Source organism: Tursiops truncatus, chromosome 4, assembly GCF_011762595.2.
Source record: "Tursiops truncatus isolate mTurTru1 chromosome 4, mTurTru1.mat.Y, whole genome shotgun sequence".
Classification (NCBI taxonomy): Eukaryota; Metazoa; Chordata; class Mammalia; order Artiodactyla; family Delphinidae; genus Tursiops; species Tursiops truncatus.
The window spans coordinates 79,108,694-79,136,344 of NC_047037.1; the positions used below are offsets into that span (position 1 = coordinate 79,108,694).

The 27,651-nt window shown below is 41.0% G+C and overlaps 1 protein-coding gene across 3 annotated transcripts in view; it reads left to right on the forward strand.

Moving 5' to 3' along the window:
• The window catches only part of IGSF11 (immunoglobulin superfamily member 11), a 138,112-nt gene that overhangs the window by 31,915 nt on the left and 78,546 nt on the right, over nucleotides 1–27,651 (forward strand). Inside the window, exon 2 of one of the 3 annotated variants that reach the window (XM_073804212.1) lies at nucleotides 6,922–6,984. The exons of the other annotated variants lie outside the window; for them this stretch is intronic. The gene's annotated coding sequence lies outside the window, so the exon portion shown is untranslated. The remainder of the gene's footprint in view (nucleotides 1–6,921; nucleotides 6,985–27,651) is intronic. 3 annotated transcript variants of the gene reach the window in all.

The window sequence follows — 27,651 nt, forward strand, 5'->3', positions numbered from 1 at the left end:
TCTCTTCTCTGTACCATTTCCCTGCCCCCATAATACTAGTTTGCATACAGAGCACTGAACTTGAATCATGTGCTTACATGTCTGTCTTAGACTTAAGAGGCCATGAACTCCTTGGGCGTTGGGCCCACTGTATCTTTTGTCTGTGTGTTGTAAACCTAGTCCTGGCCTATGGTGGACTTCAGTCAGTGTTTGTTGAAGCAAATGGAGCCAAAATTGGCAGCAAGTGCTGCTAGGTTTTGTTAATTCTTAGAGATTCAAGGTGTTTGGAATATAAATATTGCGTCCTTTGGTGCCCCCAGAGCCAGTCCAATTCTAGACCAATGCTTGGGATATGAATGCATGTTGATATGAGAATAATTGTTCTACTTCAAATATGTCTGGCCCCATCTGATATCAAGTAGCTTGCAGGATGGCTTTTAGGAGTGCATAAAGATGTGCGGTTTGGCACAATTTAAAAAAAGCTTTATTGAGATATAATTTACATACCATAACACCCACCCATCTATACAGCAGTTTTCAGTATGCAGATTTGTGCATCCATCACTGTAATGTAATTTTAGAACATTTTCAGCCCTCCAGAAGGAAAGCTTGCGCGCATTAATGGTCACTCTCTGCTCTCTCCCACCCCCTCCTAGTACTGGGCACCCTGTAGACTATTTTCTGCCTTTGTAGAGTTGCCTATATGGTCTTTTATGACTAGATTCTTTCACTTAGCATAGTGTTTTTGAGGTTCATTCATGTTTTAGCATGTATCAGTACTTCATTCCTTTTGTTTAATGCTGAATAATGTTATATGTGTGGGTGGACAAATTTCTATTTATCCATTCATCATTTGGTGGACATTTGGATTGTTTCTACTTTTTGGCTTTCATAAAATACTGCTGTGAAAATTTATGGACAGGTTTTGTGTGGACATAACGTTTTCATTTTTCTTGCATATATACCCAGAAGTAAAAATTGCTGGACCTTGTGGCACGTCTCTGTTTAACTGCCAAACTATTTTCCAAAGTGGTTGCACCGTTTTACGTTCTCCCCAGCAGTGTGTGAGGGTTTTAGCTTCGCCTCCTCACCAATACTTGTTACTGTCTTTTTATTGTAGCCATTCTAGTGGGTTTGAAGTGGTTTCTCATTTTCCTAATAACTAATAATGCTAGGAATATTTTCATGTGCTTATTGGCCATTTCTATGTTTTCTTTGGAGAAATGTGTTATTCAAACCCTTTGTCATTCTTTTTTTTTTTTTTTTGCGGTACGTGGGCCTCTCCCTGTTGTGGCCTCTCCCGTTGCGGAGCACAGGCTCCGGACGCGCAGGCTCAGCGGCCATGGCTCATGGGCCCAGCTGCTCCGCTGCATGTGGGATCTTCCCGGACCGGAGCACGAACCCGTGTCCTCTGCATCGGCAGGTGCACTCTCAACCACTGTGCCACCAGGGAAGCCCTGTCATTCTTTAATTGGGTTTTTTTTTTTTTGTCTTTTAATTATTAAATTTTAAGTTTCTTTGTAGATGCTGGATGCAAGTCCCTTATCAGACATATGATTTATAAATATTTTCTCTCCTTCTGTTGGTTGCCTTTTCACTTTATTGGTGGTGTCATTTGAAGCACAGACATTTTAAATTTTGATCAAGTTTAGTTAGCAAGTCTTCCCTTTTTTGCTTGTGCTTTTAGTACATATCTAAGAAATCATGGCTTAACTCTGGTGCAATTTCTTCAACTTCTCTTTTTCCACTGAACTTTTTTCTTCAATCCCAAAGTGGCTATGGAATCCTTGTCATTTATCTGAGAGCCTGTGACTTGTTACAGCCCCAGGATCAGTTTCACAAAGCCAGGTGCATAAATCAGATAGGCCAAAATTGCATGCGTGCTTGGAGGTGGTGGTGAGGATGGTAACTGTTTGTCTTGCCAGTCTGGAAGAGGTATTTGCTAGAATCTGTTAATGGTGAATAAAAGCTTTTTAAATGTAGATCCAAATAGTGTATAAACAGGCTTTGCGCTCTTTTACTAAATGTTTGAGGAATACCATCTAAGTTAACTACGTGCTGGAATCTTAGATTGTGGTTTACACTTGTACGTATGTAGTAAGAGATTTACAAAAGGGGAGTATTTGGGTGAAACCTCCCAGTGTAGGTTGACCACTGGGAGACGCATAACATCCAGACTCAGGCCTGCTATGTGAAATTTTTCAACATGCGAATAACCCTAGTAGTCTTTATTTTTTATTTGACATTTTGAAATATGGGTTGTTTGTGATGATTCTGGTACAATTCCCTGCTCTTCCTCTTAGTGCCAGTTTAAGAAATTGCTAATTGTCCATTCTTGCTGGAAAGTACTGATTTCCATTTGAATATAACAGTCTTTTTGCTGAAACTTTCCTGTGGTTGATTCGAGCAAATACAAGAAGCCTTCTGTTTGTGGACTGAATGTTCAGCCAGCCATGACGTGGCCACTATTCTCAATGAAGCTTATTCATCACTTTCCGTGCTGGTGCATTATACGGGCCTTGCTGAGGATCCTGGGGACTTTGAATGGAGAGCTTCTCCTCTGCTTACCTCCATACACTGTCGGTATTAAGGGATTCTGTTCTTGATCTTTTCCAGACCTTGTGGATAATTAGATCTTTTTGTTTTCCGTTGATTCCCAATAGTGTCTTGCAGATGACAGGCGCTGATTGAGAATTTGTTCTTTTTCTAAGAACGGAATGGCAATTAATGCTCTTAGGAGAAAGTTTTTTGTTTTCTTCTCCTATACATGAACAATTTATCTTCGATCCAATGTCATTTTACACAGGCATAGGCGATATTATGTTTTTGTAAAATAAAATAAAATGAAATGGCTGTTGATGATGTTAGATTCAAGGCTTATTACTCTTTAGGTAAATTAAACTTTTTAATATTTAATCTTGTATACTTGTTGAATAATTAGATTAAGTTTACAGGTTAATTGCTGAATTTCATTTATATAGGTAGAGCTGTAGAGATACAATAGTGGTTATTTGTTCCAGTTCATGACTAGAAGGCAGTCAAAGTTGTTATAAAACTAAGCCTATTATATACTTTGGTAAAATCATGTGCCCTGAAACACAGCAGGCACTTATTATGAGAGCCTGGTCAGACACCGTCAGACCACCATATCATGGCTCTTCAGCCTGTTTCACAACAGTACTGTTGTGATAAGCAGTGTTCCCTGTGTGTGTTAGTTATGGCCATTGGGGGTATAAATATCCATGACAGAATAATATTTGAATTGTTTTTGACTACATCTAACACAAGCTTATTTTTTTTTTCACAATATTTCATGAAAATGGTATATGCTTGCTCTACATTCCGCACTCCTGTTGCTTTCTCTCAGGAGTCACTGAGTTTCAGGGACTCACTAAGCCTGTGACCTCTATTCTAAGAAAAAGCCTAGCTCTGGATCTCAGTGGAGTTTACACTGTGTGTGGGAGGGCTGCACTTTCCCTGAAGACTGGGTCCTTCCAGAGGAGCTGGCTGGCTCAACAATTTTCATTTCAGGGACTCAGACTTGCCCTGGGGACATTTCAGGAAATACGAATTTCTTCCAGCCAAGGGACCCTCCCTCCCCACTTACCACCACACACACACACACACACGTACACACACACACACACCCCCCATACCCTTTAGAGATTCCTTGAACCCATAGAATTCTCTTGATTGAAAGTGAGTCTTGGTTTGTTACTTACTGAGGTAAGCACCTCAGACCTTCTGTGGTCCAGAACTAACTTCTGGGGAGTCTCAGGAGACCCTAGAATTGCCCTGGGACTAACAGTGAGGTACCTCCTCTTATTCCCCTTTGTAGCTCCTGTAGTATCTACAATACTGCTCTGTTCATAGAATGTGCAAAATAAATGTGTTGGCTACAACTCTTCTTTTTTTTTTTTTATGAAAGCTTCTTTCTTTCTTTCTTTTATTTTTGGCTGTGTTGGGTCTTCGTTTCTGCTCGAGGGCTTTCTCTAGTTGCGGCGAGCGGGAGCCACTCTTCATCGCGGTGCGCGGGCCTCTCACTATCGCGGCCTCTCTTGTTGCGTAGCACAGGCTCCAGACGCACAGGCTCAGTAGTTGTGGCCCACGGGCCTAGTCGCTCCGCGGCATTTGGGGTCTTCCCAGACCGGGGCTCGAACCCGTGTCCCCTGCATTGGCAGGCAGATTCTCAACCACTGCACCACCAAGGAAGCCTCAGCTACAACTTCTTCTCCACTGATACATGTGAATCTATTTAGATTATTTAAGCCCAATATCATTGTAGAATTTCACATTTCACCCCAGATACCTCCCCTGTTTCTTGGCAACACACGCACTGTTCTTGTGTTTACTGAACTTTCACATTTTCATTCCAGAATTTCCCATTTTATCCCAGTATCTCTCCTGTCTCTCAGTAACACACTCACTCCTCATTCTTATACTTACCAATTTCTCCCTAGTTTAATCACTTACTAAGTGAACAACTGTCTGATTACAGATTCTGACCCATATTGATAAGCAAGGAATATTATGCATATTATACCTTTAAAAAATTTTCTCTAATGATACAGGTGTGCTCCAGGATGACAATTATGAACCTCAAGGTTATGTAATTTTCATAAGTTTTAGGTTGTCCACATTATCTCTCTAGGTAGCCCACAAACAGATGAAGACTTGGCTTAAAAACAGCTCTTCCCACAGAGAAATAGGATGTGACTCTAAATTCCTTGATTTCTCTGTTTTAATTCTGATCTAAACTTATATGTAATAGTTGATAATTATTTATTCATTTGAGTAGGATCTGTGATATAAGACAAGTGATTTTTTTTTCTTGAAAATAGTTTGTTCTGATTGCAACAGGTCAACATATTCTAGGTGGATTATGCTGAATAAAAACTCCATATTGTCTCTTCTTAAAAAAATAAAATAAAAAAATGAAACATTTCTCTAAGTCATTCTCTCTTGCCTGTTTTCCTTGACATATGCAGGTTTCTTCACTTTCCACCTAGATTATTTTCCAGTATGTTCATAACTGGTCTCTATCTCTCCCTGTTCTCTCTCCCTTCAAATATGCCTACTGTACTTCTGAAAGAATACCTTTATGAAAATATAAACACGTCCTTCTCCTGGTTATAAAAATGGTCAGTGATTCCCTCTTGCGTTTTGGGTAGAGCCCAAAGCCTAAACTATAAAGTCATACAAGTTTCTTTGAATCTTTGTAGCTTAACTTTCTGCACTTTTACTGTTTATTACTTTGCCTCAAAGTCTGTGCTGTAAACATACCATCTACTTTTATGACCCCCAGGCTTTTGCAGATGCTCTTCCTCTGCCTGAGATGCCTTTCACGTCTCAGTATGTCTGATGTATCCTTTGCAGCTCAAAGGTTATCTCCTCTCTGGAGCCTTTCTGAACACGCCATTTGTCTTCGTCTGTGCTCATACAGTATTGTATTATATATAGTACTTCTGTTATATCACTTTATTGCTTTGTGTACCAATACTTCTGTAAAATGTAATAAAAATGAAATAGAAAAATGAGGTGTAAAGAAGACATAGAAAATAGAAACCTCATTTTAAAATTATTAGATTCAGCAGCCCTAAAATTACTAGGTTTCTAAATGTTTATGCTCAGTTTTGAACTTAACTATGTTTTTATGGACCAACAGCAAACAATTCACAGGTCGTCACTGGTCCACAGGTCACAGTTTGAGTAGCACTGTTTTATAACATTTATCAAACAGTTTTACAGTTATTTGCATGCATATTTGCTTTCCTGACTAGACTGGGGTTGTGTCTTTTTTATCTTGTGTTTTCCTTTATCTGGCTTCTCATCCTTTGTCCCCTAACCTCCCCCCCGACACCCCGGTCATCCCCTCCCCCGCAAAACCAGGTCTTAAAATAGTACGTGACAGAGTTAATCAGTGAATGTTCATTGAAGGATTTAAGTATAGCAGTGGTCTCATTACCGTATAATCACAACTGACTTGCATTTCAGTTTGCAAAGTCACATGGGTAGAGCTTTGTGTTAGTTCATACGGGTATTGCTTTGAACTTCATGATGCCATAGTGAAGTACTGTTGGGGAAGGGGCTTGCTGACTCAGTCTGAAGTAGATTCACTTATGTTGTACTCTGCCTAATTTCAGTAGTCTCTGAGAAATCTTGCATGCAACACACGTCCACATTCTTAGCACAAGTGATAAAATAGCTCTCTGCTGTAGGGGAGGAGCAGAGAACTAGTAACACCACTGAAGCAACTTTTTAGCAAATACTTGTTTTGAGGAGAATGTTTGTTGCCAGTTACAAATGAAATGCTTTTAATTTTTCTGGTTTTACTGACACACTACACGCAGATGCCAGGTCTCCCACCCTTGGGGACATCCAGCCCTCACACCCCTCCTTCCATCCCCATTCACAGTTCATTACTCAGTTTAGAATCTGCATTTTTGAAAGTTGTAGTTACCCAGCTTCAGAAGCTTAGAACTTGTCCCATATCTGTGATCTTGGAACAGTGTTCTGCTATGGTGGAAAGCAGTGGAAATCTGAGTTCCAGCCCAGGCTTTTCTGATAGTTGACTGCATGACTCTGGGCAAGTCATACTCCCCTTATAACTTGAGTCCTCATTGGAAAATCCAGACTAGATGATTTATAGGGTTGTTTTTTAACTCTCCCCTTTGGTCCCTGTGGGAGTCGACGTTTGCCTGCTTTGATTTTGGTCATTTAACTCTGGCTGGTGATCTTCATATACTGTCATGTACATCGTGTGCCAGCAGTTACCATATTGTATTGACATTCTCGCCCTATTAATGTTGGTTGACTTGTTAAGCTGAACTCTGTCCTTTGTTTTTGCTACAGAGCTTTGTTTAGCACTCTGCCTACCGGGGAACAAACCTTGCATCAGTTGCATATTTGATATCCAACTAATATATTACAGAACTGTTTCAGGTTGTGGACGTCATGAAGCCCAGCTGGAGAGATGCTGATCAGTCCCACGACTGTGTAAAGCAGGTGAGAGTTGTGGTTATTCATTCACTGTTCTCCTCTGGAGGGTCTCATTGATTATTAGCTTGATGGAGGATCTGAGTTGGTAGTCCTCTGTCTGGGCCTTCTTGGCCTCGGGCAGCTGAGAGAAAGATGTGAGTTCTCTGCCCACAGACTGTCCAGCCCTGTGGGGCAGCCTGCCAAGAGTCTCAAGTCACATGCCCAGGGAGTTGCTGCTACATTTTTTCTTCCTTGTCTTTTTCAAGGCTGCTGTTGTTGGGCTCTGTGCCTGGTGTCCCTGAATTGTAGCTCTTTTAATTCTCTGGGTGGTGAACTCCAAACATCGTTGAACAGCCGGTGCAATCTTTATTGGGGCTGGATTACCTCCACCGAGTAGACCAAGCGTGTTTTTATGATATCACCAGGCAAGACTTGCAGCTGTGACCCGTACACTGAGCCCACAGTCCTCAGTCCCCACAGCGTGCCCCTGAATATCCCCATGCCGGGGTGTGCAGGGCTGTGGTGTGAGCTGTAGCTTGTCCTCACCCGCTTCTCTAGGTAGGTATTCCATTGCTCATTCCATTTGCAGAGCTGAGCCCTGAGCCTCTTTGTAAGATCTTTTATACACCAAAGTGCTCAGACGCCACGAGGAAGGTTAGTACTTGGAGTTGTATTGCAGTGGTGGTGGCGGATTAAAACTGAGCCCCTACACACGTTTTCCTAGGCTACGGGTTTGTGAAATGGTTCACAAGTTTAGAAGTTTCGTAGATGGATATCTAGTGGAATGAAACTAATTAAGTTTATTGCACCACTAGCCTTAACTTTCCTTAACGTGGTGTTCTAAGTAACAGCCGTGGTTTTAGGATGATCCCATTACCGTGAGTCACCTATTCTGCTGAGAAATATGGAGAAGAGACTGTGAGTCTGGAGAACTTAGAAAATTTTCTTTTCTTCTTCTGTGTGTGGCCTTTTCTTTCCATTTAATTTCTGTGTTCTCTCTCTTATGTGAGAGGCACTAACGAATTCATGTAAAACCTGTATTTTAATGTTGACCCATCTGCTTTCCAGTTGTTTAGCCTTGGGAGAATTTATTATCCTCTCTGAGCTATAGTTTCCTTCCTAGTAAAAACAAGATACTGCCACTACTATTTTAAACATTAAGCATCATGTGAAGGTGTGTACCTGGTGTGGTACCCGGCTGACCTACGGAAGGATGATAAAGGATCCTTGCCATTTTCCTGTTACATTGAGCATACACAATATTTCTTACTATAAATCCCTCATTTGTACCTGTAGTGAAAATGTTACAAATGGCATCAAGTAGAAATCGAGGCACGTAATGAAAAAAGTTTAGTGAACGTTTCTTGGGCACCAGGCACTGTGAGTGGAGGAGAAGACAGCTTCCCTGAGCTGTTGGCAGTCTCACGGGTAATACAGGGGAGCAAGCGGTGTTTGCAGAGGGTGTGATGGGTGCTGTGGCGGTGCGGCTGGTGTGCTCTGCAACTGTGGAAGCAGGCCACTCGCTTCTAAGGCGAGAGGAGCAGAAGGGATGGCAGAAAGTCAGGGGAGAGTTCCTGGAGGAATGGGGTTTTGAACTGTGGCTTGTTGAAGAGAGGAAGGAGGTTCCAGGCTGAGGGAACTACACGCAAAAGACCAAAAAGTGTAAAGTAGCGTGGGGCGTGCAGCGCAAGTCGTTCAGGCTGGCTTCATTGTAGCGATGTGTGACACGGCCAGTGCTGGACGGTGGAGCTGCTGATGACCGGCCCATGGAAGGCCTTTCTGTCATGCTGAGAAACTTGGTTTGTCTCTTGGGGAGAACGGGCTCGTCATCGCAAGGCTCTCTTCTGAGGTGTGGCATGATCAAATTTGCATTTTAGAAGCATCCATCTGGTGCGAGGGCATGGAATCTGTTGGTGGGAGACAAGGTGAGGAGAAGGGGGGACATATGCTAAGAGGCTGGTGCAGGGGTTCAGAGGAGAGACGAAGATGGCAGAAGGGATGAAGAGGAGGACACCAACTGAGAGTAACTGAGGAGGTAAGAATCTGCGACTCCTTCATCTTGAAGAATGAAAAAGCATCTGGGGGAATCTCCTAGGTTCTTGTCTTGGCTGCATAGGAATGGAGAATAATAGAGGAGGAAGGTCAGGTTTTGGAAGAAGATGATAAATTCAGTTTCGGATAAATCGAACGGGTGCTGCTTGTGGAATGTGATCCAAGGGAAGGGAAAACCAGGAAGCAATTTGATACATGGGTCTAGGGCTTAAGGGAGGTCAGAGCCAGAAATGTAGCTTTTCACCTTGATCGATAATAACGACATAGGAAACAATAAGTAAAATGGTCGCTTTGTCCTTGCACTGTGACAGAAGGACAGACATTTATAATATATCACAAATGAAGCTGTCATTAAAAATGTCCAATAGATCCCCCTCCCCTCCTACCTCAGTTCTCTCCTTAGTAGAGATAGGATATTGCTATTTCCCCTTTCTCTCTCAACCCCCATAGGGCCTTTTGGTTTGAAATACTGCTTTGAAATTAAATAAGGTTGAATTTTGAAGGGTCTTAAATTTTAATATGATACTTTCCATAACTCTAAGCTGCATTTTAATGGGGCTTAGCATAACTTCTGATGCCTCTGGGAGTGCTTCTTAGTAATTTATTATTATTATTATTTTATCATTAGCTCTTAGACAGAAGTTGCGAGAAAATTATTAGAACAATCAGGATGTATTCCCTAGGCTGTGAAAGAGATAAGTGTAAGGTCTCGGCTACAGTGGCTTTTTGTCTTCTCACTCGGCACACCCTGGCTTCTGTCTCCTGGGGGCTCTGCAGTTTTAGATCAGCATCAAGTTGTCACTGAGTGGCAGCGTTCAGTGACAGAGTTCTTACAGGTCAGAATTTTTTGGATAATCTTCCACATCCTCACCTTTCCTCCTACCATTCTCTCTTCTTTTTTTCTTATTTCAGCGGACCTTAGGAAATCATATTCTTGGATGTTCTCATTCTATTCCTTTGTGGGCTATACGTGTTTTCCTTAATTTTCCTCTTGTCAGTATTGAGGTTTATGATAACCTGTCCTTTTCTATCTTCTTCCACTTGAATATGCATAGAAAATCAGCCGTGCTCTTCTGGCATCCTTAAAATTATAGCTTTGCCTGTTTTTTATTTTTCTTTCTCTCTCTCCTACTATCCATTGAGATGACAAATATTCCAGGTTCAATCACTGCCACCTCTCCCACACCCACGCTCCAAATATACCTGTTAAACCTCTGTATTGCTCTAGCGACATGACCAACCACGCTTGCCTTAAATACTTCTTATACTGGGAAGTTTGCTGTCTCGTATGACTTATTTCATTTTCAGCAGCTTCAGTTGTCAAAAGGCTTTCTTTATGATATAAACACGTGCTACTGTGATATGTTAAACAATGTACTTTCTGTTTCTGGTATTTTCTGCTGCCCTCTGTCAGTTTTACTTTTTCTGGTTAGCAGTGGGGGAAGAAACACCTCAGCAGAATGCAGAGAAGAGGCAAGTGTCTGGTTTTTGAATTTCAGAAATTACAAAGCCTGGGTCTGACTATAAAACTAAATTTGGAAAAGTCAGGAAAAAAGATGTTGTAGACAAGTTGAGGGAGAGTCAGATAGGGAGTTGAGAGAGCCCAGATATCGGCCTTGTGCTTGAGAGAACCTCTAGGAAGGTTTGATGAATTCTAGAGGAGAGTGAACTTCTCCGTAAACCTCACAGCAAAACTGCAAAGATTAAGTTTCTGCCTCTCAGCTCAGTGGGGGCTCACAATGAAAATTAAGTTTAGTTACTGAAGAAATGAAGAGAATGAAGTTACATTTCTTGCCCATCTGATTTGTAGGCTGAGATTTGTCTGTGTTATTTCTATATTGAAAACCAGTGAGACGTAGTGGAAAGTTGCACAGGCTTGGAAGCCAGATTAATTTGGGTTTAAATCTTAGCTCTGCATAATATCCTAGTCAAGTTACTTAATCTCCCTGAGTCTGGTTTTTTGTTTTTCATTTGTGTAACTGGAATAATAATACCCACTTTGTGGGAGTGTTTTCATGCTTAGATGAGAGGTACATACAGTCTCTAGAAAGGTGGCTGGCTTATAATAGGCACTCAGAAATAACTCTCTCACTTAATTTTTTGTCTCAGTACTGCTTCTTATTTTGTCCTCTTAAGACTTAATAGAATATATCTAAATACTTCTTTCATATGATAGGCTTATAAATATTTGAAGACCAATATCCTCAACAGTGCCTAGCACTGTGTCTTGCATATTTGAGAAGCAGTGTGACATAATGTATCCTGGAGCCCGTTGCTTGGATTTGAATCCCAGCTAGGCCTCTTACTAGCTTGGGTAAGGTACTTAACTTTCTTTGGACCTCAATTTCCTTGTTTGTAAAATGGGGTAATAATAATAATACCTGTCTCGAGGTGGTTGTGGATATTAAAGATGTTAACACATATAAAGACTTCCAGACGCACGGTAGTTCATCAGGCATAGAGTAAGTGCCTCATGGTGATAGAGACAATGCTACGTGATCACCTAGTCCTGTTTTATTTTCCTCCTTAGAGCCAGGTCCTGGCTGCTTTTTCTTTCCTTCCTTGTGGGTCAGGTTGGGACCATGTATTTATTCTAAACAGTAGATTATAAGTGGAGGTGACAGGTGTCATTTATGAGCCAAAGCACTTTGCCACGTGGATTGTAGAGACCTTCATATGTTGGTTTCACAAGGTCATACTGGACTGAGTCCCTGAGTCACCATTTAGTAGAGAGCTTCTGGATCCCTAGAGGACACTGTGTGAGCAAGAAATAAACTTTGTTTAAAGCTGCTGAGATTTCAGAGTTAATTTGTTACTGAGGCACAATGTAGCCTATGAGGATTAATGTAATATGGCTGTTATGATTGTTGACTAGTTGAATACCAAATGAAAGAAACTGTTGAGCCAATTTTAGCAGAGGCCTTTTCAGTGAAGGTATTAAGGAGAGAGGAAGGGATTTTTTTAAGGAAACAGACGGGGTTGAGACGGGGACATTAATTTTTCTTTTTGAAAGCGGTTTCATGTAAGTTTATGACTGGGTGATAGAATTCTTTGCCCTTCTTTTTCTTGCCCCATATCCTATAATAGAAATCTACTTGTTTTAAAGCTTCTTGTATCTTGTTAAACTTCAAACTTGTATCTTGTTAAACTTGTGTTCTGGAGTGGTAATTGATAATTTTATTAGTGAATGAGTTTATCAGATACCATTTGACAGCATTGACAACAGCATGAAAGGAGTTTGAAAAGATAGCTCCAAGGTTAGAGCCGGTTGTTACCGTTAGCTAGAAAAAAAATTGGGAAAGCAAACTTATTTTTAAGGAGAAGATGTGACTTCACTTTTGGACATTGAGTTTAAAGAGTATTAACATGGTGGTTGGAAGTTTGACACTCCATCTCTTGTGAAAAGCTGGGCTAACAGTGGTTTAGATAGAGACTTTCTGTTGTTAGGCTCAAATAAGCCCAGTCCCCCAATTTTATATTTGATAGAGCACATCTTTGAGATTTTAGAACAGGTTTGTGGAAGTATACGATTTATTATATAAACTTCGGACAGACTTTCTATGAGCGCACCTTTTGTTCATTGGGGGTACAAACTTACCTGTTATATGAAGTAACAGAAACCTACATGAAATGAGTGAATTATTTTTTTAAGGACAGGTACTACTGAAGAAAATAGAAAAGTGGAATGGCACTTAAAAATACACATTTGGCTCTGTGAACAAAATGATTTTTTGACTTTTTTTTTGTTTAATTTTTCTTTTTCAAGGCAAAGTTTCTTCAGTAAAAGGATGAGAGAGGAGAATTTCTTCTCTGTCAAATTTAATCTGTAGCCATCTGCTGCTGTATCTCATTATGTTCTTCATGTAATTAGAGCAATTAGGCTGAGGCTTGCACTATATATTGGTCTTGGAAAGAGGGTTGAGCTGTTTGCAGGCTTATTTTGAGAGACTGGAGATTAACGGCCTAATCTTTTAGGTAAACTGATGGAAACCGAGAAATGTTTAAGCTACTAAAAGAAGAAGGGCAGTTTTTTCTCTTCTCTGTAATGTTGCTTTCCTATCACCATGGTGACTAGGTATCTTGACAAATATGTTTTTAATGAGATGAACTCAAAAGGTAATAGAGAAGAAAGGTTGTAGAAGAAAGAGAGGAGAAGGGCTCTGTGGAGTGGTGATTGTGGTGGAAACCTCTCTCCAAAATTTTGACACTGAGCTGCTTGGAAGGCAGGAATGGAGAAAAGGAGAAGGAGAATTGAAAGGAGACAGCGTTGATTAGAGATGTACAGAACTCTCTTTTGGGGAGCCAGTCACCTGAATTTGGTTTGTGTACTGAAGAAGGGCAAGGGGGTTAGGTACTGTAACAAAGATGTGCTAAACTATTGTGGGATCCCTCGGATAGGACCGCAGTGCCACTCTGCACAACCAGCTAGGATTAGTGTGCCATTCCACATCTTGGAAGGGACTTCTCGTGAGGGCTGACAGCTCTTCCTTCCTGCTCTGTCTCCCTCTTTGCCCTTTCATCTTCATTTCAGTTGCCAATACACTAGTGGTGATTCTCATCACCAATAACTGAACTGTTGCATTATTTTCCAACTGATCTTTATCAAGTCATTATCTACTCCAATTCAACCTACCTGAGGCCACCAAATGCATTTTTATGAAACATCATTTCATTTTTGTCTCTCTTTTAATTCACGTGTTTTCCGCATTGCCCGCAATGCCACACTTCTTACCCTGGCATTCAAGGTCCCCTGAAAGATTACTGACCCACGTTATCAACCATAGCTCTTCTACGTGAACCCTACTATTTCCAGCTAGTCTAGTGTCTTCCCTGTCTTAAGAATGTTTCATGTTCACGTCCACTGCTGCATCTCTGCACACGCTATTGCTGTTTTCTGAAAACCTCTTTATTTCTCTAAGTTCTAAATCCTTCAAGGTCTACCTCAGTACTTAACTATCCTAATTATTTTCTACCACTATTGTCTCTTACATTTTTATTGAATAGTCCTTACAGTGCTCAGAATAGTTGTTTATAACATGATAGATGCCGAAAAGTTGGTGGTGATTGAACCATAGGCCTTTAGATGTGGAAGAACTTTAGAGATCAAGATGGCCCATCTTGTTCTTAATTTCAAGCAGTTGTGGCACCGAGTCTATCAGCTTAAAGAAATGAGTTGGGTCTTAACTGCATTTCTTTGTTTAATCTTCTGTCAGAGCCCTGGTGTCATTGAACGGTTGACAGAGACAACCATTTTCTCCCGTTTTAAGGGGATTTATCCTGGATGCACTGAGTGTGTTTAGCGTCTGGGTGCGTGCCCAGGGCTGTGTGCATGGAACACTTAATTCTAGGGGCTGTCCGTGCTCCACTCTATTCAGATCAGAACTTATTTATGTGTGCCAGGCCACTGCTGAGCTTGGCACATGGTGGTGGGCAGGAGAGGCCTGCTGGTCTCTGTGCATATGACAAGTTCTGCTCCTGCTGGGCGGGGCATATGCCCGGGTGAGAGAGCAGCAGAGGGGCAAAACACTGGGAGGGAGAGACTGGGAGTGAGTGCTAAGAGCAGAAAGAAAAGGAGATATTAAAAATGGAGGGGATTGGTATCCACATTCCTAGTGGAAACAGCCAGGGAGAGCATGGCTGTGATGTCTTTCTCAGTGTCTTGCATCTTTATCTGGGTCCTAGCATCACTTGAAGGTAACTGACTCCAACTCCTCATTCATTTATAGTGTGATCTATGCCTTATCCCAACTCTACTTTAAGAAGGTGTTAATTCTTCATGAAAGGTGTCCATATTTTAGTTCTCCAAGGCTACTTAACTCTTTATTTTAGTTATGCCAGTGAGATCCTGGTCTGCATATCTGAAACTGTTCCATTTATCCTTGAATTATATCTCCAAAGCATGGCGCTCTAGTTTTTACAGATTCAGCCATGGAGTCTGTCCAAAGTGTCCAGGATACAGCTGTCCAGCCCTGTAACCATACTTTATGTTTCAGTCACATGGATTTTGTTGCTTCAAAATGGCAAATTTATAGGGTGTCAGGAATTGCACAGACTATGCACATGCATCCACTCAACAGCTATTTATTGAGCAAGTATTCTCTGATATGAAAAATGTGAAGATCCTTGCCCTCACAGAGCCTCCATTTTACTGCAAGGAGAAATAGACAATAAACAGTAAGAAAAATAAGGATAATGTATACTACGTTAGGAGGTGGTAAGTGCATTGGGAGACAGAAAAAGTACAGAGACTAAAAAAGTACAGTGAATGAGACTAAATATAGCTTAATATTTTCAATTTGGATAAATTTAAACCTTTTTTTTTTTTGGCCGTGCTGCGCAGCTTTCTGGATCTTAGTTCCCCAACCAGGGGTTGAACCCCGGGCCCCGGCAGTGAAAGCGTCGAGTCCTAACCACTGGACTCCAGGGAATTCCCCAAACCTTATATTTAAAAAAAATATGTAATTTGAAGAGATTGTACCTTTTCATGGGGTTTTAGGACCATGAGGAGTCGGGCATTCAGATCCTGGTGTCTGGACCCTACAGGAATAATTGGTTGTTTAGTCCTGTCCATTTGGGACTGGAGAGAAGGACAGGAATAAACCCCCAAACCTCAAGTCAGTAGATCAAAATTTAGTGAGAAGAAGCTCCAAAGCAAAGAAGACATTGAATGCCTCCTTTCTGTTCTCATGGACTTGGAAGTTGCTCCTTAAAGATAGAAATGCATCTTGTTCATTGGCTTCAATGTACAGCAATAATAATTGGAGTTTTAGGTATTTTTGATTAAATACCTTTTTACTGAATAGATTTAAATATGAGTTTAGGAATACGTTATCTTGAACATGCCATTCTTCATTCTTAATTTACACGCTAAAATATTAAGGTGCAAGGAAGGACTTAAAAAGGTGAGTGGAGAAAGGATGCATTTCCTTTGTCTACCTACTATACTTTCAATCTTTTATTCTCCCTTTTTCTTCTTGTCACTTCTCTTTAGGATAATCAGTGTTACTGAACTGAGGAACTGTATCTCAGAATCAAGATCAAACCACATGTCCTGGCATAATCCTCAAGTTTTGATGTTCTGTTTTTCATGCTCAGGCATAAAACGTTTTCCTTTAGGTATTTATTTTCTGTTACCTGATTTTCACTCCCTAAAGTTCGCTAATTTGACTGGCGCTGACCTAGTAATTTATAACTTGAAAGTCATTCTCTGCTCTCTGCCCCGTCTGTGTCCATGCCATGCATGCCCGTTGTGTGCTTCAGTCATTCAGTGCTTTTTACTCTCAAACACTATAATTGACTCTAGTTATATATTTCTTCAGGTTGTTCTCTGGTCAGAGATTTAGTTAGTGAGATAGCAGTAGGAGCATCTGTCAGTTCCAGGGCTCACCAGGATTCACCTCCCGGCTTTGGTGGGGTGTGGAGAGCTGGGCCAGGCTCGTTTTTGTCAGCCTGTTGTTGCCTGTTCTGTTTTAACTGCCCAGCTCTGTGTGTGTGAAGGTAGCACAGCATTATTCTTGGTTTCTTTTTCAGCTAAATATTTTTTTTTCCAAAGAATAAGTAACCTATGTACCTATTCCTATAAATGAAGAGACTGTTTAATAGAGAAGTGTGAATGGAAAGGCAGATTTTAGGGTTTGAAGGTTTTAAAAACTTTTTTAAAAGATCAGTTGTGCTGTCTCTTTCATAAAACTGTGTATCTATTTGAAGTCTGATAGTATTTGAAAACCATAGTAATGAATGTATTACTGAGAAACAACTCAATAGTACTAATTTCTAGAATAAGTCTGGAATCCTTTTTCAGCTGGCATTTTAAGTCATGATCTTGAACCAGAAAAACCTATGTGAATGTAATTCAAAACCAAATTCAGAACCTTTTCACTCTAAACTGGTGTCTGTTTTGATAATGCCATTATTTTCCTAATCTCAAAGGCTAGAAAAACCATGGGATGATTTTATTTTCTCTCTTACTCAGTATCCTTTACTTCTGTTAAACATTCCCATCAATTTTTCCTTTTAATATCTCTCACCTTACCTATTTACTGTCCATTTCCAAAGATCCCCTGGTTCAGGTCCTCTTTATTTCCCACTTAGTTTGATGTGATAATGTTTGCAGTATTAACCAGTGGCCATCCCCTCCCTATGGTTTTTCTTATACTTACCCTTCTTTTCATTTGGCATTCTGACTTATTTTGTAATGAAAAGATTAAACACAGCATATTCTGTAGTATAAAAAAGTCAAGTTTTTGGCTTTTCAATTTTAGAAGTCAGGTTCGAGGGAGAAAGGGAATTGGTGTGGAAGATTCCAAATCTGCTCTTCCTGTCCTCAGAAAAGTAGAGCTTGACGTGGTGGCACAGAGATCCCCGTGCCCAGCATGGTGGATGGAGCTGAGGTAGCTATGCCAATTCCCATGGCCAGGATAATTTAGGTGGCAACAGGAGGTGCCTGTGTGTGCACAGGGGGGTATAAATGTGGCCAGGAGAGAGCCAGACTTGGAGAAGGCTTGTGGGAGGGATGAGGAGGATGAGGGAAGGATCTGGGTAGACCTGTTGGTGGAAGAGCTTCAGGTATTTGCAGGGATAAAGGCAAATGATGGTCTTCACCCATCCTGTCCCCAGATCCCCCAAATCTAGGTTTTGTAATCCTTTGGCATTTAGATATAACCTTTGAGAAAGAAGAAACCAGAAATTCATTGAGATTACCCTGAATTGACTGAAATTCAGTTTTTACCATTCAGTGGAATGGTAGCCCCCAAACAGAAATGAAATTCAGCTATACAGAAATAAACTCCAATTTCCTGCATGCTTGAGATGGTGCTTTGCAGTATGTGTACCTGTTACTCTAGTTCCTTTCCAGTTCTGCCTTCCTAATGTTGCTGCTTTCCGTGTGGAGGAATCTACCGACGCTGTTTGCAATACATGGCCTGGATTTCCAGATTCTTCATAGTCGAGTTCTACCCCATTGTTTCCCACTGTGCTCCAAATTGAACCTCTCGTTTAGGCAGGCTGGTCTCCTCATTAGCCTCATGTCTGCCAGAGAACCCCTCAGCATCTCACCCAACCACTCTTTATTTGCTTATATTTCTCCTCTTTACATTCAGACAGGGACTGTGCATCTCCTCTTTTATGCCAGTCTAAATCCTATCCATTTTCAAGATTCAGCTCAGATTGTGCTGCCTTTTTAAAAGGTTTTTTTTTTTTTAAATTTCAAAGTCACAATGGTCTTGGTTTAAAAAAATTACAATACCGCCTAGCCCTTAGTTACATAGTGCTATTTGTGCCTTGATTTTTGTTCTACAGCCATTAGTCTTTATTTCTCTGACTAGATGATACGCTTCTTGGGAATATGGGTCATACGCCCCCATATTTTTCTTGCATTCTCTTAAATATTAGCACATGATGGGCAAGAGCAGATAATGGAAAATTACTCATTAATTAGCAGGGTAGAAGCCATTGCTGTTTATATTGTGCATGTGAGACAAAGTTTATCTGTTTTCGCTGTGTATTTCTACATCTCTACCACTCTAGCAGTTAGATAAAAGAAGCAAGCAGTGTTCTAATCTCATACTTTTACATGTAGCTGTCCAGTTTTCCCAGCACCACTTATTGAAGAGGCTGTCCTTTCTCCACTATACATTCCTGCCTCCTTTATCAAAGATAAGGTGACCATATGCGTGGGTTTATCTCTGGGCTTTCTATCCTGTTCCATTGATCTATCTTTCTGTTTTTGTGCCAGTACCATACTGTCTTGATTACTGTAGCTTTGTAGTATAGTCTGAAGTCAGGGAGCCTGATTCCTCCAGCTCCGTTTTTCGTTCTCAAGATTACTTTGGCTATTCGGGGTCTTTTGTGTTTCCATACAAATTGTAAAATTTTTTGTTCTAGTTCTGTGAAAAATGCCAATGGTAGTCTGATAGAGATTGCATTGAATCTGTAGATTAGAACACTCCCTAACACCATACACAAAAATAAGCTCAAAATGGATTAAAGACCTAAATGTAAGGCCAGACACTATCAAACTCTTAGAGGAAAACATAGGCAGAACACTCTATGACATAAGTCACAGCAAGATCCTTTTTGACCCACCTCCTAGAGAAATGGAAATAAAAACAAAAATAAACAAATGGGACCTAATGAAACTTAAAAGCTTTTGCACAGCAAAGGAAACCATAAACAAGACCAAAAGACAACCCTCAGAATGGGAGAAAATATTTGCAAATGAAGCAACTGACAAAGGATTGATCTCCAAAATTTACAAGCAGCTCATGCAGCTCAATGACAAAAAAACAACCCAATCCAAAAATGGGTAGAAGACCTAACTAGACATTTCTCCAAAGAAGATATACAGACTGCCAACAAACATATGAAAGAATGCTCAACATCATTAATCATTAGAGAAATGCAAATCAAAACTACAATGAGATATCATCTCACACTGGTCAGAATGGCCATCATCAAAAAATCTAGAAACAATAAATGCTGGAGAGGGTGTGGAGAAAAGGGAACCCTCTTGCAATGCTGGTGGGAATGTGAATTGGTACAGCCACTGTGGAGAACAGTATGGAGGTTCCTTAAAAGACGAAAAATAGAACTACCACGTGACCCAGCAGTCCCACTACTGGGTATATACCCTGAGAAAACCATAATTCAAAAAGAGTCATGTAGGGCTTCCCTGGTGGTGCAGTGGTTGGGAGTCCACCTGCCGATGCAGGGGACACGGGTTCGTGCCCTGGTCCGGGAGGATCCCACATGTCGCGGAGCTGCTGGGCCCGTGAGCCATGGCCGCTGGGCCTGCGCGTCTGGAGCCTGTGCTCCACAACGGAAGAGGCCACAACAGTGAGAGGCCTGCGTACCGCAAAAGAGAAAAAAAAAAAAAAAAGAGTCATGTACCAAAATGTTCATTGCAGCTCTATTTACAATAGCCAGGAGATGGAAGCAACCTAAGTGTCCATCATCGGATGAATGGATAAAGAAGATGTGGTACATATATACAATAGAATATTACTCAGCCATAAAAAGAAACGAAATTGAGTTATTTGTAGTGAGGTGGATGGACCTAGAGTCTGTCATACAGAGTGAAGTAAGTCAGAAAGAGAAAGACAAATACCGTATGCTAACACATATATATGGAATCTAAGAAAAAAAATGTCATGAAGAACCTAGGGGTAAGACAGGAATAAAGACACAGACCTACTAGAGAATGGACTTGAAGATATGGGGAGGGGGAAGGGTAAGCTGTGACAAAGTGAGAGAGTGGCATGGACATATATACGCTACCAAACGTATAATAGATAGCTAGTGGGAAGCAGCTGCATAGCACAGGGAGATCAGCTCGGTGCTTTGTGACCACCTAGAGGGGTGGGATAGGGAGGGTGGGAGGGAGGGAGACGCAAGAGGGAAGAGATATGGGGACATATGTATATGTATAACTGATTCACTTTGTTATAAAGCAGAAACTAACACAGCGTTGTAAAGCAATTATACTCCAATAAAGATGTAAGAAAAAAAGAAGCAAGCAGTGGGTGGATGCATGCTCCCACAAGTGAAACAAAGCTGATTTGCTTATTTTTAGAAAGCTTGATGGTGTTCGTTTTTCAGGTGTCACTTAAAAATAGGTAGCTGAATAAGTACTCTGTTTTAATGCAGTTGTATACTTTGGTAAAAAGAACTTTGGAATATGGGCACCTACAGGTTTAACCTCTTTAGTTAATACTTGCTCAGAGTTATTGAAGGGATAGAGAAAGCAAATGCTCTGTCTTGTTTAAGTTTTTTTAATTATGAAAAATTATGTGACATTAATTGCGGTCCCTTGACCGCAAGAATAATTTTATCACAGATTGTAGTTCTGTGTTTCATTTGTTTGCTTGAAAGAAACTCAGCTGGTTTCCTGCCCTGTTCTGTACTTTCTTTTTTATTCAGTATTTGGAGCCTCTTCATAGAGGGGTCGTCCTCCATTTTGTTTTGAAGAGGCTGGATCTTCCTTTTGCATATTACCTCTCTGGCTATAATAATTCCCTGGAGGTCCAGGGCAGGCAGGAGACCTGGGAAAGGAAGGCAGGAGCTGAAAGTCTAGAGGCTTCAGCCACATGTTATCCTGTTCCCCCTCCCCACCCTCCGCAGCAATGCATCTGTTTCCCCCAGTTCCACAGGAAAACGCAGAACCCATTTTGCAGAAGTCAGCCATGTGCCCCTCTTCAGGGATGACCTATAAAACATGTATTGTTTTTTACATGTAAAAGTATATAGTGCATCTAATATTTTTTAAGTCCTTAAATGATCCCTTACAAACAACTTGAGTTGTGTAATACTCTGCTTTTAATGCAATCTTATCTGGGTTTTTTTTTTTTTTAATTAAGAAGCTCTCAAAAAAAATCACGTGTGTGTGTATACATACACATGCACGCACATGCACACACACACACACTTTTCTACTGGTAATGACCCTGTCACAGTAAGGTTATTCCAAAGTGTGCCCTTATTGTGAGAGTAAGGAAGAAGATGCATTAACTTTGGGCGGAATCCTTGCCCTGTTCCGTGATACTGCTTGCCAGTGAATAATAAAAAAATGAAATAAAATAAATAGAAAATCCTCTACAAAGAGAAAACAGTACAACTATATTTATTTACTTGCTTGCTCATGCACTTATTTATTTAACATGTTTCAATAGATGCTGATGAGAAAAAACACCTGGTACTATGAGAAAGAATGCATAGGAAAGGGGGCCTTTCTGAGAAGGGTGCTTTAAGGAAGTGATGTCTAAGCTGACACCTGAAAAGCAAATAGGAATTAGAGAGTAAAAGGGTCAAAGAAGAGGCTGTTGTCTTGAAGTTGGAAATGGCCGGGTATGTTGGAGGATCTGAGGGCTGGACATGTGGCACAGCGACTGAGGAGCAGAGTGGCAGGTGCTGGAGGCAGCTTCATTTATTTTTTATTTTTTAAAAAAGTTATTTTATTTATTTATTTTTGGCTGCATTGGATCTTCGTTGCTGTGCGTGGGCTTTCTCTAGTTGCAGTGAGCGGGGGCTACTCTTCGTTGTGGTGTGCGGGCTTCTCGTTGCAGTGGCTTCTCTTGTTGCGGAGCATGGGTTCTAGGCGCGCGGGCTTCAGTAGTTGTGGCGCACGGGCTTAGCTGCTCCGCGGCATGTGGGATCGTCCCGGACCAGGGCTCGAACCCATGTCCCCTGCATTGGCTGGCAGATTCTTAACTACTGTGCCACCAGGAAAGCCCGGCAGCTTCATTTAGAAATGCTTATATTTAACTTTTAAAAGATGATTCTTGGGTTCATGATTGACAGCTGGGGAAAGTGAAATAGTTTGTTCTGGGTCATCAGTTTGCCAAAACAGTAGATTCTTATACAGTCATGTCTAACTCTTGATAGAGAATGTAAAGAAAGCCTAGAGGAGAGATTTAACACAGGTCATACTATGATCAATGGCCTTTATAAGCCTTTTAATCTTTTACTTTAATGAGTGGAATACCTGGACATTTACTTGACACATTTGTCTTTGAGTTTAATGTTTTTGGCATTAATTTTTGAAACTCAGTATTTGGCATCCCCTTGTGTTTAGTAACCTTTAGAACTTGGGTTACTTCACTGAGAATATAACAATGTGGTTAAGTTAGAGCCCTCCTTCAGTACCCGGTTAAGTTTGGAACGTGTCCTTTTTTTCCCTTTTCCTTCTCCAGCTTATCTATTAGGTAGAATTACAGAAGGCAATGGGAGCAGTTGTCTCTTCTAGACATGGTGCTGTGTTACCACCTCCTGTGCAGGGAGAACCCTGCGCATTCCAGAGATGTCCTGGGAATGGAAATGAGACAAAGGGAGAGGAAGGAGCACTGAGCTGCTGGGTTAAGCTGCGGGATACTCAGTTTATGAAAGAATAAACTGGATGTAGAGACTAGGAAGTGGCAAAAAGATTCTTTCACTTGGCTATCTTAAATTTAAATCTAAATCTGGCCCTTATCACTGTAATCTGGTTGCCTTTTATTTGGGTAAATATGTAGTCTTTGACATACTGTCTCAATGCTACCTTTGTACTAACCTAAGTCTGGAAATCCTTATCTATATCATTGGAGATTCATGATATGGAGATGGAAGTTGCCTACAAGAATGAGTTTGTGGAATCTTCTCTTCTACAGGCCTTCATAAATAAGACAGATGTTTTGTTTGTGTGAGGATGTCTAGAAGTGATCTTATTTGGCACTAAAATAGGTTGGATTACCTATGAAAGAGCCATATGCTCAGAGCCTTAAAAAAACGAAACCTAACAGCTAGTTAAAAGTATAAAATGTCTTTTCTTCTTTTGGTTTTGCACCTTCTCCTCTTGCCTTGCCCTTCTTCCTGCAGGTAACCTGTGTATTTGCTGTAATGTGTGTACTTACCTTAAGCTAGTATTTCAAACCCTTTTCTCAGCCTGTGACATACTGATACGAAGTCCTCAACCCTGAGCCCCTTTCCTTTTCTCTTTAGCTCTGCCCATTCTTTAGCCCATCCTCTGATTTGCGCTCATTATCTACCTGTGTGCTACTTGTTTCTGAAACACTGCGGTTAATACGCAGTCATAGGGCTTCCCTGGTGGCACAGTGGTTGAGAGTCTGTCTGCCGATGCAGGGGACACGTGTTTGTGCCCCGGTCCGGGAAGATCCCACATGCCGCGGAGCGGCTGGGCCCGTGAGCCATGGCCGCTGAGCCTGCACGTCCGGAGCCTGTGCTGCGCAACGGGAGAGGCCACAACAGTGAGAGGCCCGTGTACTGCAAAAAAAAAAAAAAAAAAAAAAAAAAAATACAGTCATAGATATAACCCATCCAACCTTCTGACTTTTTTTTCCACTTGCTATTTTACTTACAAATCTGTAAAGCAAGTGTGCAAACCCAGAGTGTAATGGTACCCAAGAGCCATCTTTCCCAAGGTAGTCTAATATACAGAATGCCACAGATGAGTCAAGAGGGAGTGACTGGAAAAACTCAAGGGAAACAAGCACATCCTTTAGGCTCCAAGTGGGAGTGGGGAGGTGCTAGAGTGATTTTTAGAAAACAGTGTGTGGCAGGCTGCACTAGAGGGCCTCCCGGGGATCTTTCTGGCTCCAGTATTCTGAGACCTAAAAAATGTTGCCTAGTCGGAGACCACTGAAAACAAAAGGTTTCTGTACGTAGTGGAGCTCATTGTGCTCCTGACCCAGGAAGCTTGGCAGCTAGGCCCATCATAAGACTGTAAGTCGTCAATTCAAATCAATACCAATTAGGGAGTATTAATTAAAATTGCTGCCTCCCTAAGGAAAAGAAAATTGATTCTCTGTTTCTATACATAGATAAAAACAGTGACTGTCTATTTCTATATATAAATAAGTAGAAATATAGTTTTTTTCCCCAAATCAAAAGAAAGGCAATCACACTGAATATCTTTAATGTATCTAATAATAGTAATCTAGTGCTTTTAGGTTGCATGACTTCTTTATAGCACCTCAGTACCACCAAACAGAGCTTTTTCTTTTCATTCTTGTTTTACATAGTTCACCTGGCCCTCAACCCTCATCTCCGTGGTCTCTTGTCTACCCATGAACATAATTCTCCCCCCCGGCTAGTGTACTTCCTCAACCCTCATTAGAATGATGGTAATCATAATTGAAATGAGCTGATGTAAATGAAGAGCAGAAGTGTTATTTTTGCCCTGAGTACTTCTGATTATTGTATTTTTATCATGTAGTTTTTGACTTCTGGGTGGATGCTAGTAATCATTGTTGTAGCATCCTATTTTCAGAGAGACAAATTACTGAACTACAGAATGTCAGAGGGAGAATGGACCGTGAAGAGCATATAGTGCAGCGATCCTCAAGTTTTAGTATGCATGGGATTACCTGGGGAGCTTACTAAGGATACCTAAGCTTGAGTTTTAACTCCTTAGGTTCTGATTCAAAGGTCTGAAGTAGGGCCCTTGAATCAGCAGTTTTAAACAAGTGTCTCTGATAATCTTGGTGCGTGTGGTTCAGGGACCTTATTTCTGTAGATCACTGGAGCGCAGTGAGTCCACTCTGGTTCACCTAGGGTTAGGAACATGGGCTTCTCATTCTGCAGTTTTATGTTTTAGCAAAATGGCCAGATCTACTACCCTTTGTGGACTGCTTTTGTAAAGACCACCACAGACATCCTGGTTGCCAAATCCAGTGTGGTTGATTGCAGGTTTCTTAATAAATTGACTTTAGCATACAAATTGATTTTGTGTTTTTTTGTGCCTGTGTTACTCTCCCCCCGACACCCCCCCCCACCTTATTTTTCCCTTCTCCAGGTACTTGCCTTACCCATCCTCATTCATCCTTGTTCTCTTTCCCCAGTTCCCCTTCCTCTGCCTGCCCTTGAAATGTGGTGTGCCACGAAGTTCTGGCTTTTATTTTTGTCTTTCCTTGAATGACCTTTTGTTCACTGTCATGACTTCATGGCCCATTTGTTTGTCTGTGACTCTTAGATCTTGCTGTTTACCCGTATTTCCGGCTACATCCTGAGCATTTTCATTTGCTAGTCCCTTAGAAGTTCAAACTCAGTGTCTAAAATTGACCCCAAATCATTTCCCCCAAACACTTCTTCCACCTGTATTTCCTATTTTAGTAAATGGTCCCACCAGTGGCCTATCCAGAGTACTTGATAACCAGAGTAGATTTTTTGATACCCTCCTTTTTTATATGACAAAATTATTTTCAGTAATAAACATGAAATGAAACAAATAATAATGGCCAGGAAATAAATTTTTCTCTCATGCCAGTAACAAAATAAATATTACAATGCAAAATGAAAGCTTGTAAATTATAGTAATGCAATTATATTGATATAATAGTTGAAAAAAGAAGGAAAATATGTGAAGAAACACTTCCAAAAGTGAATTCTGCAAGGTTCAGAGAATGATTTGCAGGTAGAAAGACAGACTTGAAATAATTCAAGTTGTGTTTCTTCCCTTACAATCACTGTGCTAATCACTGTTTATTTAGAATCTACTCTTCAAACACAGGACCATGTAGTTGGAGACATAACGTGGGTTGAAGACAGGAACTGCACTTGAAGTGAGCTCCAGTTCTTTCAAATAAACATGTATCAGAGGCCAGGCCATATAATTACATATGTGTAAGTCTCATATAATTAGTGATTTCTGTGAAGTAACTTCCATGTGGAATATAATGTTTATTAAAGGATAAGTAATAAAAATGTGCTAATTCAAAGTTTACATATGTATTATACTACTAAAAATAATGATGGCAAATGTTTAGACCAGCACATTTTCTCAGGGAGTAGTTTATTTATTTATTTTTTTGGTGGTACGCAGGCCTCTCACTGTTGTGGCCTCTCCCGTTGCGGAGCACAGGCTCTGGACGCGCAGGCTCAGCGGCTATGGCTCACGGGCCCAGCCGCTCCGCGGCATGTGGGATCTTCCCGGACCGGGGCACGAACCCATGTCCCCTGCATCGGCAGGCGGACTCTCAACCACTGCACCACCAGGGAAGCCCAGGGAGTAGTTTATTAATGACATTGTTTAGAATTACTGGTTCGTGGTGACAAGAAGAAGCTGACTTTTGTGAGCTGTATTATTATTATTATTATTTTTAAATTGGCTGTAAACAGTGCACCCCGGTGTTGTCCAGCTCACTCCTATGTCCTTACTACTCCACTGGATCCTGCCTTCACGCGTTTACCTCAAGCCAGAAACCTTAGAATCACGTTAAAAAATTCCTTTTCTTCTATTTTTTTTGAGTTTACTTTTTTATTCTTTTTTAAACTTTTCTATTATGTGGTTAATTCATTAATTTTGAGATTTTCTTTTTGCTAATGTGAACATTTTGGGCAAATTTCCCTTCACCACTTTAAAAAATAGCTCTTTTTTTGAGGAGTGATTTATATACAGTACAATTGACCCTTTTTCTAGTGTACAGTGCTGTGAGTTTTGAGAAATGAATATGGTGTGTGAGTGTGAAAGAGCCTGTGGACCCGCACACACCTAGTGTTGGAGTCAAGAGGTCTCTGTGCACGGCTTCACAACCAGAGCCAGCTGTTAGGACCACAGGCCCCATAGTGAGGGGAAGCAACTCTTTGCGGAATAGCCCAGGACCAGCCACATTTCAGCAGGAACCAGTAGAAGGAAGAGAGCCACCCTATACCTGACAACAGTACTCAGATCAGGGCCCTCTTCTCCCCCCTCGCTGGAAGGATCTTGTGAGCCCCCATATATACTGTCTCCTTGGGTGTTCCTGGAGAAGGGGACGGGGTGACATAGAGCTCTGAGAGTCTGTCCGAGTCCTCCAAAGGGGACCACTTAAACCAGCAATTTTGTCAAGTCAGATTTTAATAGATAAATATTTTAACTGAAGAATTGTTTAAACTGGAAGTGTTTGAAATATTGCTGATTAGCAAATCTGTTTTCCCACTTCCCATGAGGTGCCTAAGGATGATTAAATCAGCCATGGAAATGAAAGAGGCTGCATTTCTTTGCACACTGCAAGTTTTAAAAATAAATTTGCAACATTTTACCACAAAAAGTAACCCTTGCTAAAAACAGGTGTGTAGCCTTGCTATGTGATAATAAGAGTAATATAATAAACGCATGGGAAAAAGATCAGAACTACGCACCAACAGTCTTCATCTCTGAGAAGTGACATTACAGGT